General features: G+C 37.2%; 1 protein-coding gene across 1 annotated transcript in view; it reads left to right on the forward strand.

Moving 5' to 3' along the window:
- LOC142353273 (uncharacterized) overlaps positions 1-13,760 on the forward strand; it is a 121,007-nt gene that overhangs the window by 3,998 nt on the left and 103,249 nt on the right. The gene's annotated exons all lie outside the window — the stretch shown is intronic.

A 13,760-nucleotide genomic window follows, 5' to 3' on the forward strand; every position in this document is an offset into this window, starting at 1 on the left:
ATCTCATGAGGGGTGAATTTGTTCGGTGACCTCTCCCTGAGACAGGCTATACTCAGAACATAAAAAAGACTTTATCTAAAATTTTATTATCATCGTATATTGCAAAAACATACTCAAATAGTTCCGTAATCATTGTGCTGTTTCCTAATGAAAGTATCCGATCAAACGCCTTGTTTTCTCAGCCAGTGTTTACAACAGTAGAAAACATTCATAACGGTAGTAGTTTTTTCACATGCGGCATTTTGACATTGATTTTTAATAGCCGCACAGCGATAGCTGGGGCTATTATTGGCCTTCTCTTGGTTTTTTTTATTTCGTCGTCATGATTTTTGTTACGACCATATGACGTCGCAGCCACTTTTTGTTCATTCGTTCATGCAATTTCAACTGAATTGCATGTGTGACGTCATTTTTCGCTCTTAGTGGAGCGAGTTTTTTTGTTCATGCGCGTGATTAAATTTTTGGTCACAATTGACTTACCTCACTCTCAAAAATGACTTCCTCACTTTTAAATGACTTTTATTTACTTTAATTCAAAGAGATAAGGTCAAATGGGTGTGTGTCACTCTAATTGAAGGTTATTTGAGATCAGCTAATAGAGGCAGCAGTAACTTATACAGATTTTTAATCAAAATATAACAGATCAGCCTTCAATGAAAAGACGAGTTTTTTTGGTCTGTCTTTTTTACTGTTTTTTTAAGACTGCCGATCTACAAATCTATTGCGGCTATTTTCTGGCAATCTGCCAGCTATGTTCTATTTTTTTAAAAAAAATTTTTTTGATCTGATTTTTTTAGAAATGGTTTTCCCAATTCACTCATAGTCCGTTCTAGGACTAGTGTTTTGTTTAGCCAATGAAATTTTTTTAAATTGTACGTCAGGACTTGTCCTGCTATGTTTTTTTACTTCGTCGAATAAGCATTTTTTTTGCTATACCTTAGTTCACAGCTTGTTCGACATTTTGCGTGAAATCTTTTCGACTTCTCTAGGCTAGTTTCACTCTTTTCTAATTCTGCTCAAAGTGCTCTTAGACATAAGTTGCTCCGCAAAGCAAATCAAAATGAACGGAGTCAGTATTAAAAAACGAAATCAGAAATAGAAACGGGATAAACCCATAAAGCCCGATTTTAGACGCCCGGTACTCGAAATTTGTTCTTAGTTTGCATCTCTAATGCTTATTGGCATTGATACCTAACCCTGTGTCTCTCTACAAAACAGGGGTATGTTCAGCTCCTAAATGACATCAAAATATTTTGCACTTTAACATTTTTTTTGTACGAAAATCACTTTTTCTCTAGTTTTTTCTTTCAATCCGAATCTTGGTTATGGGAATCAACGGCGGATATTTTCCGGCAATCTGCCGGGTATGTTTCCATTTGGTAGTTATCTACACAATCTGAAGTTAGTTTGCTGACTAGTTCTCATTACAGCCTTTCTAGTCTCTTCGTGTTTTATGTCCTTAAGTTACCTGCACTGATCTCTGATTTGGACTTTTAAAGAAGGGATCAACTCTAACCGTTTAATCTTTCTTTTGATCTTTAAGTAGTTTAATCGATCTTTTTCATGCTGCTAACTATTTCGTTCGCATCGCGATTGCCACTTATTAAGTGTAGTGTATATATGACTGACGTCGCTTAATGGTGCTGGGGGTAGCTTGGGATATCAAAGGGGAAGTATTAGGGGTATAATGCATCTTCCCCTTTTCACTCCTAAGGGTTGTATGCTGCTTTGAAAGAGACCCACGACTGTCTTTCTCTTCCATTTTGGCTCTTAAGTCCCGCCTTCTTCATACCAAGTGGTGTTGTAACAATTGTTTATTATTGTACTGTGAAGCATTGTTTTATGCTTCCCTTTTTCCCTCTCAATTGTTGTTGTCACTGTGTTGGCTGTTGTATGAAGATAGTTAAAAATGGCAGCTGCGCTCTGATGATGCGCATGTTTGTCATACGCTTCCTTTGGATGACTCTTAAACAGGTTGATACACAGATCCGTTTTTGTAAAGAAAATAACCAAAACATGAAACAGATGCTCACATGAAAATTTGATACCTGTTGACTGATAACCGGATGACTGTTTGCAATTTGCACCCGTTACTCTTAGATGTCTCTGTGATTGCTCAGATTGATCTCTACACCATATTCAAAAATGGTCGAGAATAAGAATTAACATCCAAATGAGCAAGCTAGCCCTACGCCAAAAGTCATTACATCCCATGTTGAGATGAGATTAAAGACGGAAAAACTTCGGGTTCAGATCTCTCCGTCTAAGTCAGCTATGAGGCTGGATTGAATAGACGCTGCCATGCACGAAGTGTATCCGATTGGCACAACTGAACTGTTATCAGGATACATCAACCCTCTGCTAAGGTCATTCTTGAGCTCTCTGTGCCAAAACTAAGAACTACCGTCTTGAATGTGATGAAAGCCCGTACTAAGTATACCACATATTGAATAGCAAAAAGGCCCAACTGACCTCAAGATCATAGACCTGTTCTAAAGACCAGTTAGGTAGCAAACTGGCTGGACATAATAGCAATATTCAAACATAAGCGAGCACTCTTCTCAAAAAATCCGGCGTCCTTGCGCTTATCCCCCAAAAATTGATGTCCCCTGTTAGTCCACCTGACTCGCGGAAAACTTTTCACCCACCACGGTGTTGATGCAGAAAGGTAGCCCCACCAAACTCACAAGTTGAAAGGCAATCTCTTACTTTAGTCAGATCTTACTTCATAAAGACTGTGCTTACTTTTCTTGCCTTGAATGACTTGTGAAAGAGTGTACTTGTATTTGTGGATGGTGTTTGTATGCATCATTGCGTGTATGAGTATGTGGGCTAGTGTTTTATGTGCGTGCTCGCGCGCCTCTGTATGAGTGTGTCGTGGGATGTTTTAGGTCGAATAACCTGTTTGAATGATGAACTGCATTTTGACTTAATTCAACTTTGTTTTTACCTATAAATTTTCTCTTTAGGAGATACATTAATTTTATTTTGTCTGACTGATATTGAATGGAGTTTCTTGTCTTCTCGTAATCTGTAAATGCAATGGTGTTCATCAACTGCTCAAAAACGAAGTTTTTTATTCAAACCGTTCCGTTTCTGGTAGATCATTTTTTAAAAGTATTTTTCGCTTGCATTTCGTCGTTTTCTTCTGAGTTTCTCTGTCTTTGTGAAGCAGTGGTTAGAATTGTGCTAGGGCAATTCTTCAGACATAGTGAATAGCCTACGTCAACCTCTCAGGGGCTATCATTTAGGCGATCTCCTTTTTTACAATTCAAAATCTCACGGATTTGGAGTGTTTTGGTTCGGTCTTCTTTTAAGATCTGTTCACAAATTTTCATGCTTGTTGAAGTCAAATTGGAGAAGTTATTTTCACTCCTAAACAGAAAGTTGGGCAAAAAATCGAGTGGTTTTGCGGTGTGAATTTTTTTACCTCAATTTCAAAGTGGAGTGAGAAAACGGTGTTTGAACAAAAATTCGCTTTCTCGATAGTGTTTTTTTGTTCACATGGGGGCACTTTAAGTTTTTGCTGTTTTTATCAACCTTTTGATGGAATTTTTTTCTAAGTTGTTTTACTAATCTTTTACTTGTCAATTCTAGCTGTAGTCTCTTGTTTAGTCTATAAAATTTTGCCGCGTCAGGACTTGTCCTGCTATGTTTTTTGTTCCGTCGTCTGACGCTCTCTTTTGTTTTAGATTTGTTCTAGAACATTCTTCCGCTTGATTGTTCAGTGATTTTTTTACGCTCGATTTCTTGCTCTTCGTGTGACCTAAATTAGTTGCATTCGGAAATGTCTGTTGCCAAAATAAAATCGATTGTAAGATGATTGGTGACAAAAGGCCTTATAATCGATTGTTTAAGTTTTCCAAATTTTTGGCCTTTTGTTTTTATTTCGTGTTGTCTTAATACTTAGTATTATTAATAGCCGCCCTCATCTTAGCCGGCTATTATAGCGCTCGTAATTTTTTTTTACTTCATCGAACGAAAAAATGTTTCGTTTTATCTCATTTTGCCGCTTTTTCAACATTTTGTGTGAAATCTTTGACTTTTCTTGGCTAGTTTCTCTCTTCTCTGATTCTGCTAAAAGTTATTTTGAACATCAGTTGCTCAGCAAAGCAATTCAAAATGAACAGAGTCTGTATAAAAATTGGGGTCTTTCCCATTATAGCCCCCCCCCCCCCCCCATGAAAGTATAGCCCCCCATTATGGTATATTTATCATGATTGGGGGGGGGGGGGGGGGCTATAGGTTATCTGACCACTAAGCTGGGGGGGGGGGCTATAATGGGAAAGACCCAAAAATTGAAGTCAGAAATAGAAACGGGATAAACCCGTAAAGCCCGAATTTAGATGCCCGCTATTTGAACGTCGTTCCTATAAGTCTTAGTAATCATAAGCTTATTGGTATTGATAGTAGCCCCTGTAGCCTCTCTCTAAGAAACAGAAGTATGTTCAACTACGAAATGGCTAAACCAGTAAAGCCAGTAAAGTATTCAGAGTTTTCTAGTGTACTGTTAACTGGTTATCGTCCTATTTGCCGGCTATAGGCGGAATTTTATTGAATCTAATGAAACTGCGAACCAAATTAGAACACCTCGAAAAAAATTAGACTCGTCAATTTTGCTTGTAGATTCCCTTATCAAAGTTCCCTAGAGTTTACTGCTAATTGGTTTTATTGTTAATAGCCGCTGTCAGTCTCAACGGCTACTGTTTAGGCGCTCTCCTTTTTTAATTCGCGTTACCTTTTAACCACGTTTTTCGTTTTTCATAAGTCACGGATATTTCACGTCTGACTTCTGACTTACCTCACACACTGTTTCAACTGAATGGATTTAAAGTTCTTTCACATTTTGAGTTACCCAATGTAGTGAATATGGTCAAAGACAAGAGAGCAAAATCAGAAGATCAAAAGAAACAGGATAAACATATGAAGCGAGGTAATTAAGTCAGTGCATTAGGTTATCAAGTTCATTAAAGCGATTGATAGCTGGCGTTAGTATTATCCTTAATAGCGTTCAGTTTTGAATCTGAATTCAGTGTATTTTTAGAATCTAACCAAATATGCAGAATTTGCGGAACCAAATAAAAAATTTTGACATTTAGGAAAGTTCTATCTCTTATTCTATCTCTTATTATTTTATTTTTTGTTGCAATCCGAATATGCGTCAAGCGGGTCAACGGCGGCTATTTTCCGGCATTTTGTCGGCTATGTTATTAAAGTTAGAGCTCCCTAATTTAGAGGCTGAATTTGTCATTTTTATTAAGTCGAATGAAACTCTTGTCCTAATTAGAACAATTTTTCACACTTAGAAAAAATAGGCTGTCGTCAATGTTCCTCTTTTTTGCAATTTCTTTTTCAATCCGGGTCAGTGGGTTTAACGGTGGCAATTTGCTAGCTATGTTTTATTTTGTTAATAAAATGATTTTTTAATTGCTCTCCAATAAAGTTGAGAACCTTAATTTTGCTGCTAGATACTGCCAAAGGCAAAATGGGTGTCAAGCGAGTGAATGGCGGTTATTTGCCGGCTATGTTTTTAATTTCTGCAATCTTTCTATCTTTTTTGCAATCTTTCTAAAATTTTATTTCACCGAAAATTTATGTGAACGGTCGTCATGGGAACAAGAGTTGATTAAAGCTTGCAGAAACGTGTTTAGTGGCGAGTCGTGTTTAAATGCTGTGCTCTGATTTGATTTAGTGACTTCTAATCGCTTATCTGATGTTTTTTTTTGAAGTAGTGTTGGGGTGAGTGTTGGAGTTAAATATCGAGGGATCAATATCGCTTTTTTGGTGGATATTACGAGGGAGGGGTTGCGTGTCCATGAGAGGAGAGGGGAGGGGTGGCTGTTAAGTGTTGAATGAGGCTAAGAGGGTATCCATATGCAATGTAGGCTGTTGTTGAATTGAATAATACTATTATGACTACTACTGCCTTTGTTGGGAGAGGATTGGGGGGGGGGGGGGGGAGGGGTGTAGTGGGGTGACAATTCCCTTTCCCGCTGGTGCTCTGTTTGCTCTCTTTCTCTCTCAGTATCCGTTCAAATTGGTGGTGTCTGTGTCACCGGACGAGGGGATCAATACAAGCAGAGATATTAGAAGGGTAGAAAAATAGAAGTTAGATGGATAGAGAAGGAAAAGGAGTGGAAAGTAAGGGAGAGAGAGAGAGAGAGAGAGGGAGAGGAGGTTGGAAAATAAGGAAGGATGGAAGCAACTCAAGTGATATATTTTTGTGTAAACAGAGCACTAATATCACAATCATCGCCACCAACTATGAAAACAACACCACCCTTTATATTTAAATTTTGTATGCCGCTCTTAATATATTTTATATCTCTACTACTATTGCACCCTTCAATCTGATCAAATTAACTGCATGATTATTTCAAATATCAAACAATCTTGACCTGAACCATGCGTTTGCAAAGAAACCCACCCCCCCCCCCCCATCCCAAAAACTCCCAGTTGTATTTTTGCTGCTGTCATGTTGGTTCCACAAAATCTATTTCATTCTGAGTTTTGGTCAAGTTATCGGAAAGTGACTACGTGAGCTTTACTAGTTATGCTATATAGATAGATAGATATGTACTCTATGTATTTGTACGTACGTATCTGTGTATGTGTGTTTCTGTGTGTGAAAATAGGGGGGGGGGGGGGTGGGGGTTGAGTATAGTGTTGGCGTATTATTGGTAACAGTTACAAAAATAGAACGCCAGTCCCGATTAGAGTGAGAAGGAGAGCGATGGAGAAGGGACGATAGAAAGGGTAAGGGAGCAGGAATAATTCCATGCTTATTTGTATACCGATACTAGGGCTGCTGTTCTAGTTGCGTTACCGCCCAAGTGGTTTCCCCCCTCTCTCCTCATTCTCTATTGTGGTATCCATCCATTCAATCTGCCCGCTATGCTACTGGTCATGGAAGCGATCATACATACTCACACACATACACCTATACACATACACATGCGTGCATGCGTACTCTACAATAAGACTTTACTGTGTCGCTATCTGTCTATCTATCATTGTTAGTATCTGGGGGTGCTGGTCTGCTCAGCAGATAGGTTTTGTCGGCGTCCGTTTCTGACAACACTAGTTATAGATAATAGCGGTGTAGTGGTGGTACTAGTAGTAGTAGTACTACTAGTAGTAGTATTGATATTAGTAGTAATAGTTAGTACTAGTTGTGGTGTTATTACTAGTGGTGAGGTAATAGTAGTATTGATACCCATAGTATTAGTAGTAGAAATATTAGCAGTAGTGATGGTAAGAGTGAATGTGGTGAGATCTGCTGGTGTCGTTTCTTTCCTCCCCTAATTTTTGCTTCTGCTTCTGCAATATGATAACGTGCGCCTGGCTATTTCATGTTCACGCTTTGCTAGTCAACCAACCATCCCATATACGAAACACATGTTCACACTTACCAACCTGCACCCACGCACACCTACACGTTCTACCCCACCCCAAAACCCTGTTTATAGCGAACCCCTTCGCCCACTGTTGCTGTGCTCATGATCACAATAATCATATAAGTATTATAAGGCGGTAAACTAGTCCGAAATGCCACCCAATTTATGGTACCTCTGTTTCTCCCAAAACAAACAAAATGAAGTGCCTTATTTGATGCTCATGCTAATAATTATGTCAATTTACGGGAACCACGTAAAGTGTGTGGAAATGAACACTATTTTTGGCTATTACAACATTCTCATGGCTTAAATATTTTGGGACCCCAGTGGAACTAACTTGTTACAGATTGCTAAGAAATGTCAAATCTAATTGAAGCATCTTGCCGAGAACTGGGTAAATCTTGATTTCATATTGATAAGGTCTTGGCAAGATTTTCAATAGAATTTTGTTGATACGACATTGAAAGATCTTTTCAATTTTGACTTTTGAATGAAATATGAAAACCGCTGGTATGCTTCCTCCAACCTTCAACATTTCCTTCCCTATTGTACGATTTTGTACAGTTGAAAGGATTGTTAGCATCTTTGTATATGTCCGACATACGCACCAACACGCGCCAAAAATGGATCATTTCAAGCGACTGGCATAACAAGTTTTTATCTGCAGCTCTTGAAAGAATTTGATAATTATTTGCATCCTGTTGATGTTTGTATGCAATGTTACTCAATCATTTTTTAACACGTTTGGCTTTTTCGATATTGAGAAATGGGCTGAACTGGTAAAGCCAGAAGGCATTGAGTTGTGCATTAGAGATTCTATAATCTCAAAGTTTACAGTCTGCAGTCCATCTAAATTTCTGAGGAGGCGATAGAACCCTCTAATGACTTTTTTGACAACCCCCCTCGCACCTCGCCAGTTGTTTGAGAGCAATTTGCTCAACGCTATTTGACTATGTTTAATAGCAGCCCTCATCTTCTCAGCAGGATATTATTGGGCTCCTATTTTTAGTACTCGAAGACGAGTAATGATGACCTATTTTTTATTCAATGACTTCTAATTTTAGATGTGCTTTAGAAGAATTCAATTGCTGCACGTGAAAAGAAGTGCTTAGGTCAATCTGCTGAACAAAAGAAATAGTATGTTTGGGAACTTTTGAAGCAAATCTTAAACTTTTAGATGAAAATGTAAGCTATTTTGGCCTGTTTATGTTGTCTTTCGATTCTGTTGATTTTTAAAAAAAAATCTGTTAAAGAAAATGGATACTTTCAATCAAATTTTGGCCTATTATAGTTTATTAATTGCTCTTGAACGCAGTAAAGCTTGTTGCTAATATAAAATCAGGAGGTCAGTGGTTCGAAACCCGGTGGGGTCAAGGTTTTTTGCACCCATAAAGAAAAATTGATCTATACTAAAGACCATGAATTAAATTGCCTCGCCTGTCGTTCAAGAGCAATTCTTCCGACATTTGTCGGTATATTTTTTTAAACTTTTGTCTAATTTTATTCTGCTTTTAAGCTTTTCTTTATAGCTTTTCTTATCCACTCTTTAATCTAAAGCTATTATATAGGTATTAAGGTGTATTGTTTCTAAGAGTGGGCTCTTCAAGTTTATACATAGCCATTTTTACTGAAAATAAATGTAAATAGGTAATTGCTATCTGGGTTCCCTTTTTGATGATTAGCATATTTCGGACTAGCTTTGCGTTTTTCATCGACTGAGCAGCAGAATGGTTTAAAGATTCCCCGGAATAATTGTCGTTGGTAGCTTTTTAACTTTGTAGCGTTTTTTTTAATTTCTCCGTTCCCTTTCCTGAGTTTTCTATGTATTGGCGTGTCTCCTGCTTTTTTTTATCAGATGTTACTCATTTATTGAATTGTGATTTTCTGTATTGCAAGTTGATTCGCCGATAGTTGTTTTGGAGTCGCAACTTGTGAACGTTCATCAGATTTTTTCCAGATATCAGCTTTGACTTCTCATGTTTTTCACTTTCCTCAGTTTTTTCAAAATTATTAGTGAATTGTTTTGTAGGCTCATTTCAGTTAGTGATTTGATGGGCAAGTCGTTAGTGAATGTCTGCTTCGAATCGGTTCCGGAGTCTTCTCGCTATGTTTTTTTTGTCGATCAAAAATTTGTTTCGCTTCACCTCATTTTTGCCGCTTTTTCGACATTTTGCATGAAATCCTTTTGACTTCTCTAGACTAGGTTTCTTCTTCTGTCATTCAGCTCAAAGTGTTTTTAAACAACACTTGCTCAGCCAATCGAACTAAATTAAACAGAATTACTATCCAAACAAGGAATAGAGACGGGATGATCCCAAAAAAGCCCAATTTTAGATGCCCGCTACTTGAAGTTTGTTCTAATAATTCTTTCTTTCCATCTCTATTTCTTATTGGTATCAATAATAGCCCATGTATCCTCTCATTAAGTAACAGGAGTATGTCTAACAACAAAATGAAATCAGAATAGTTCGCACATAAAAAATTTTTCTTAAATCGATCAGTTTTTTCCGTTTTTTTTTCTGTTCTTTCAATCCCAATCGGGGTTATGGAAATCATTGGTGGCTATTTTCCGGTAATGTTCGTTTTTTCTGCGAGCTGTAAGAGCCTCATATTTTGCTGTGATATTGGTTTTTGTTTTGTTCGCCTTATTGCTTCCCATTTCTGACGGCGCAAACCTCTAATTTATTTCACAATTTTATTATAACGCTCTAAATTTAAAGAACTGTTTACCGTATTATTATAACTATATCATTTAAACTTGGAGTCTTCACCGTCTAAGTATCTGTCTATCATACGCACTCGCAGTATATAGAACTCCCTGGTAGTCGGTTGCAAATTTAACCTTTTTTTGAGGGCAATGTTGAGTTAAAGCCGCCACCAACTTCTGAAACGGCTGTCATTTGGGGTTCTGTAAATTTTCTAATTTCGAAGAACTTGGATCGTTTTTGGCTCTTTTTTTCAAGTTATTTAGAAGTCAAATTTAAGAATTGATTTTAAACATGCCCAAGAGGTGAATTGAGCGGAAAAAAAGTGTGTTTCTCAACGTCATATAAACGTTAATTTCATCTGTTTATGCCTTTATCTATTGCTTTTTCTCGCCTATAGTTTAGTCGTTGTTGACAGGTCGCAATCTTTTTCCAGGAGAGTGTAGATGCAATTTGAGTTTTTGTAAATTGGAACCCTCCTCTTAACGAGGGTGGCTGGCTTCCCTAAGCTAAAGGTATTTGCAGCCAGAGTGGACCCATCGAATATTATTCGAGAGCAATTTGTTTAATGGTTGTCGGTGGTGTGTGTTGATACAAAAGCGAAGAGCGTCTGTAACTTTGGGACCAAATATGGAATTTTAGTTTGCTCGCGTTTTCTATTTTATTCTTATGCAGAGTATTGACAGTCAGTAAATTTGTTCTTTTGATACAGTGGAATATACTTGAAAATGGTGCTATTCGTTTTCAAAGAATTGGACATCATTTTTCAAGGGTTGGTGAATTTTTCATTTTTTTGTTTGTTTTTAATTTCCTGTTTGCTCCCTAAGCCGCAGGTGGCTACTAACGAAGCCAACCCCTCACCTGTCATCTAAGAGCAATTCACCCGACGTTACTCCGCATGTTTTCTATTTTTTTAGTCAAAGTTTTAAGAGTTTTTTTTAGAACCACCGCCAGCCTATCAACGGCTTTTATTTCGGCGCTCTTTTTTGCAACCCAAAGAACAACTTGTATTGTATTAAGGTACTGTTTTTTAAGACCCGTTAACACTATTTTTCGACTTTTTGAGGTCACTGAGAAGTCAAATTACAGGGGCGATTTTAGCTACGCTGAAGTAGTAAAAGGAGCGAAAAAGCGAAATTTGGAGCGTAATTTTTCAAACTTTCTTTAAAGTGGAGTGAGAAAGGTTTTCGAGGAAATTTCTCTTTTTAAGAAATTTTTCTCACGTGCTGCAATCTGATTTTCTTTTTTATTGTTTCTTGAGTGCTATTTAAATGCTACAATTGTGTTCTAATAGTGCTATTTACAATTGTTTATATCCCTCAATGAGCAGCTAATGCCTTTTTTTGACTTTGGCTCATTAATAACTGGTCTCATCGGTTGCTAAAGAGGCATAATTGATTTGTTTTAAGTGTTTCAGTTCAAAATTATGGTTTCTATGTCTTTGACACTTTCTGTTTTCAAAAAGTTTTAGCGAATGTTTCAATCCTCCCCATTTTGTTCTTCTTTTTGAAAGATTGAATGAGTGGTTCGAGTTCATATCTAGTAGTTTTCATGACTTTCAGACTAATGCTGTTCAAAAAATTATATACGAATTTTGTTATACGAGTTCTGTATATACGAGTTTTGTTCTTGCCCGTTTTTTTTTTTCGTTGTCTTATAAATTAGACTGTCTTTTGAGAACTATTCGTCGGGTGGTAGTCAGTTTTTGTTAATTTATAACGAATAACTGTTTAGCATTGAATCCATTTGTTTATCAAAAATTATAATGCTTATTGAATTTCGCTTGCATTTTAGTTCGTCTTTTCTGCATCATTTCGCTTGCATCTTTTCTTTTGACATAAGGCTAATGTATAAAAATAACTTTTTTATAAGAATTGGACAACGTGCGGTGGTTATTTGGATTTTCAGATCTTCTTTTCTGCTTTGTTATATTTAATAGGTGATTTCATAAGTGGTTTTTTTTCTCAAACGAAGTTTGCAATTATATTAGTCCTGTTGGTCTTTTTTGATGCAATTTGTCGCTTGACCGATTTTTTGTCTGACCCATTTGACTTTTCGTCCTTAAAAACGGAATAAACAAGTAGCGCCCAGTGGGCATTAAGTTTCATTAGAGGCCCTTAGCCGCGTTTAGTAGTCCTTCAAGTGCTTAGTGTAGTGAAGCTACTGGGAAGGCCGTAGTTTAAGATTGAAAGGTAATTTTTAGGAGTTTTTGAGCAATTTTTGATGTTTTTCGTCATTTTTGGAATTTTTTGTTGGACCACACTGAAATTGAGGCTGGTTAAAGTTGATTAAGGTCTTTTGCAAGACATGAGTACTTTTTTTGTTCATTTTAAGAGCTATATGTTTTGCTTATCCAATCAAAAATTTGCCATTTTTTGATTTTTTTCAGCCCTAGGTGTCAAGGAACATCCTCTAGCGTTAGATAATAGGTTACTGCATAGTTTCTAGTGGTAAGGGAATGCTTTTCAACATTTGAGCATAACGAATTTTAGCGTTTGCCCCCCCACCCCCCTCATTTGATTTTTCGTTCTCAAAAAGGGGATAAACAGGTAGCGTCCAGCGGGCATTAATTTTCATTAGAGGCCCTTGGCCGCGTTTAGTAATCCTTTAAATGATTAGTGTGTTGAAGCTACTGGGAGGGCCGTAGTTTAAGGTCAAAACTTCTATTTAAGGATATTTTGAGACCAAAATGTTGCAATTTTTCGTGTTTTTCGTCATTTTTTGTTGAACCACACTGAAATTGAGGCTGGTTAAAGTTGATAAAGGTCTTTTTCAAGTTATAAGTACTTTTTATGTGCGTTATAGAAGCTGTATTTTTTGCTGATCCAAACAAAAACACGCAAATTTATTCAAATTTTCACAATTTTGAGCTCTTGAAAGTTTTTGCCATTTTTTGTGTTCTTTCAGCCTTAGGCTTCAAGGAGCCTCCTCTAGGGTTGGATGATAGGTTACTGCATAGTTTCTAGTGGTAAAGGAATCGTTTTCAACATTTGAGCGTCACGAATTTTAGCGTTTTTTGGTTTGCCCCCCACCCCCACTGTTGCCTCCATCAGCCGCCCGGTGCACCCCCCCCCCGCTCATCTCACGCCCCTTCAATTAAGCTACGTTAGTACGTTGTTATATAGTTATTTCTGTTAACGAGAATAATGCTCATCGTATTTAGGGTTCCGGTATAACGTTTTTTACAACAATTCATGGGTTTTTAAGAGCACTCGGACCCCCGCATCAAAAAATCTATCTTCTCTGAAGAAAATCAAGGATATCATTTCATAGCCTAACTGATTAATAGCCGCCGTCTGCCTCAAAATACTTATCTTTTAGGTGCTCTCCTTTTTGATCACGTTTTTCGTTTTTTATAAGTCACGATTTTCACGTTTGACTTCTGACTTACTTCCTGCACTCATCATCAAGCGTGTCAACGGCAGCTATTTTCCTGCAATCTGCAGGCTATGTTTATAGGGCGTTTTTAAATTCCTTTTTGTTGAGAAAATGATGATTTAAAAGGCCAGTTTTCCCTATAATTTTTTTCCTAAATTTCTAAAAAAAAAATAAGGAAAAGTTAACCTGTAGTTCTGAGTTTGTTTAGTTTTTAAGATTCTTCATTACTATTCTTCCGTATGCAGCAGAAGGCTTAGTTACCATAGCTTCTCTTTAAGAT

Source organism: Convolutriloba macropyga, chromosome 14 (assembly GCF_964194025.1).
Source record: "Convolutriloba macropyga chromosome 14, txConMacr16.3, whole genome shotgun sequence".
Classification (NCBI taxonomy): Eukaryota; Metazoa; Xenacoelomorpha; order Acoela; family Convolutidae; genus Convolutriloba; species Convolutriloba macropyga.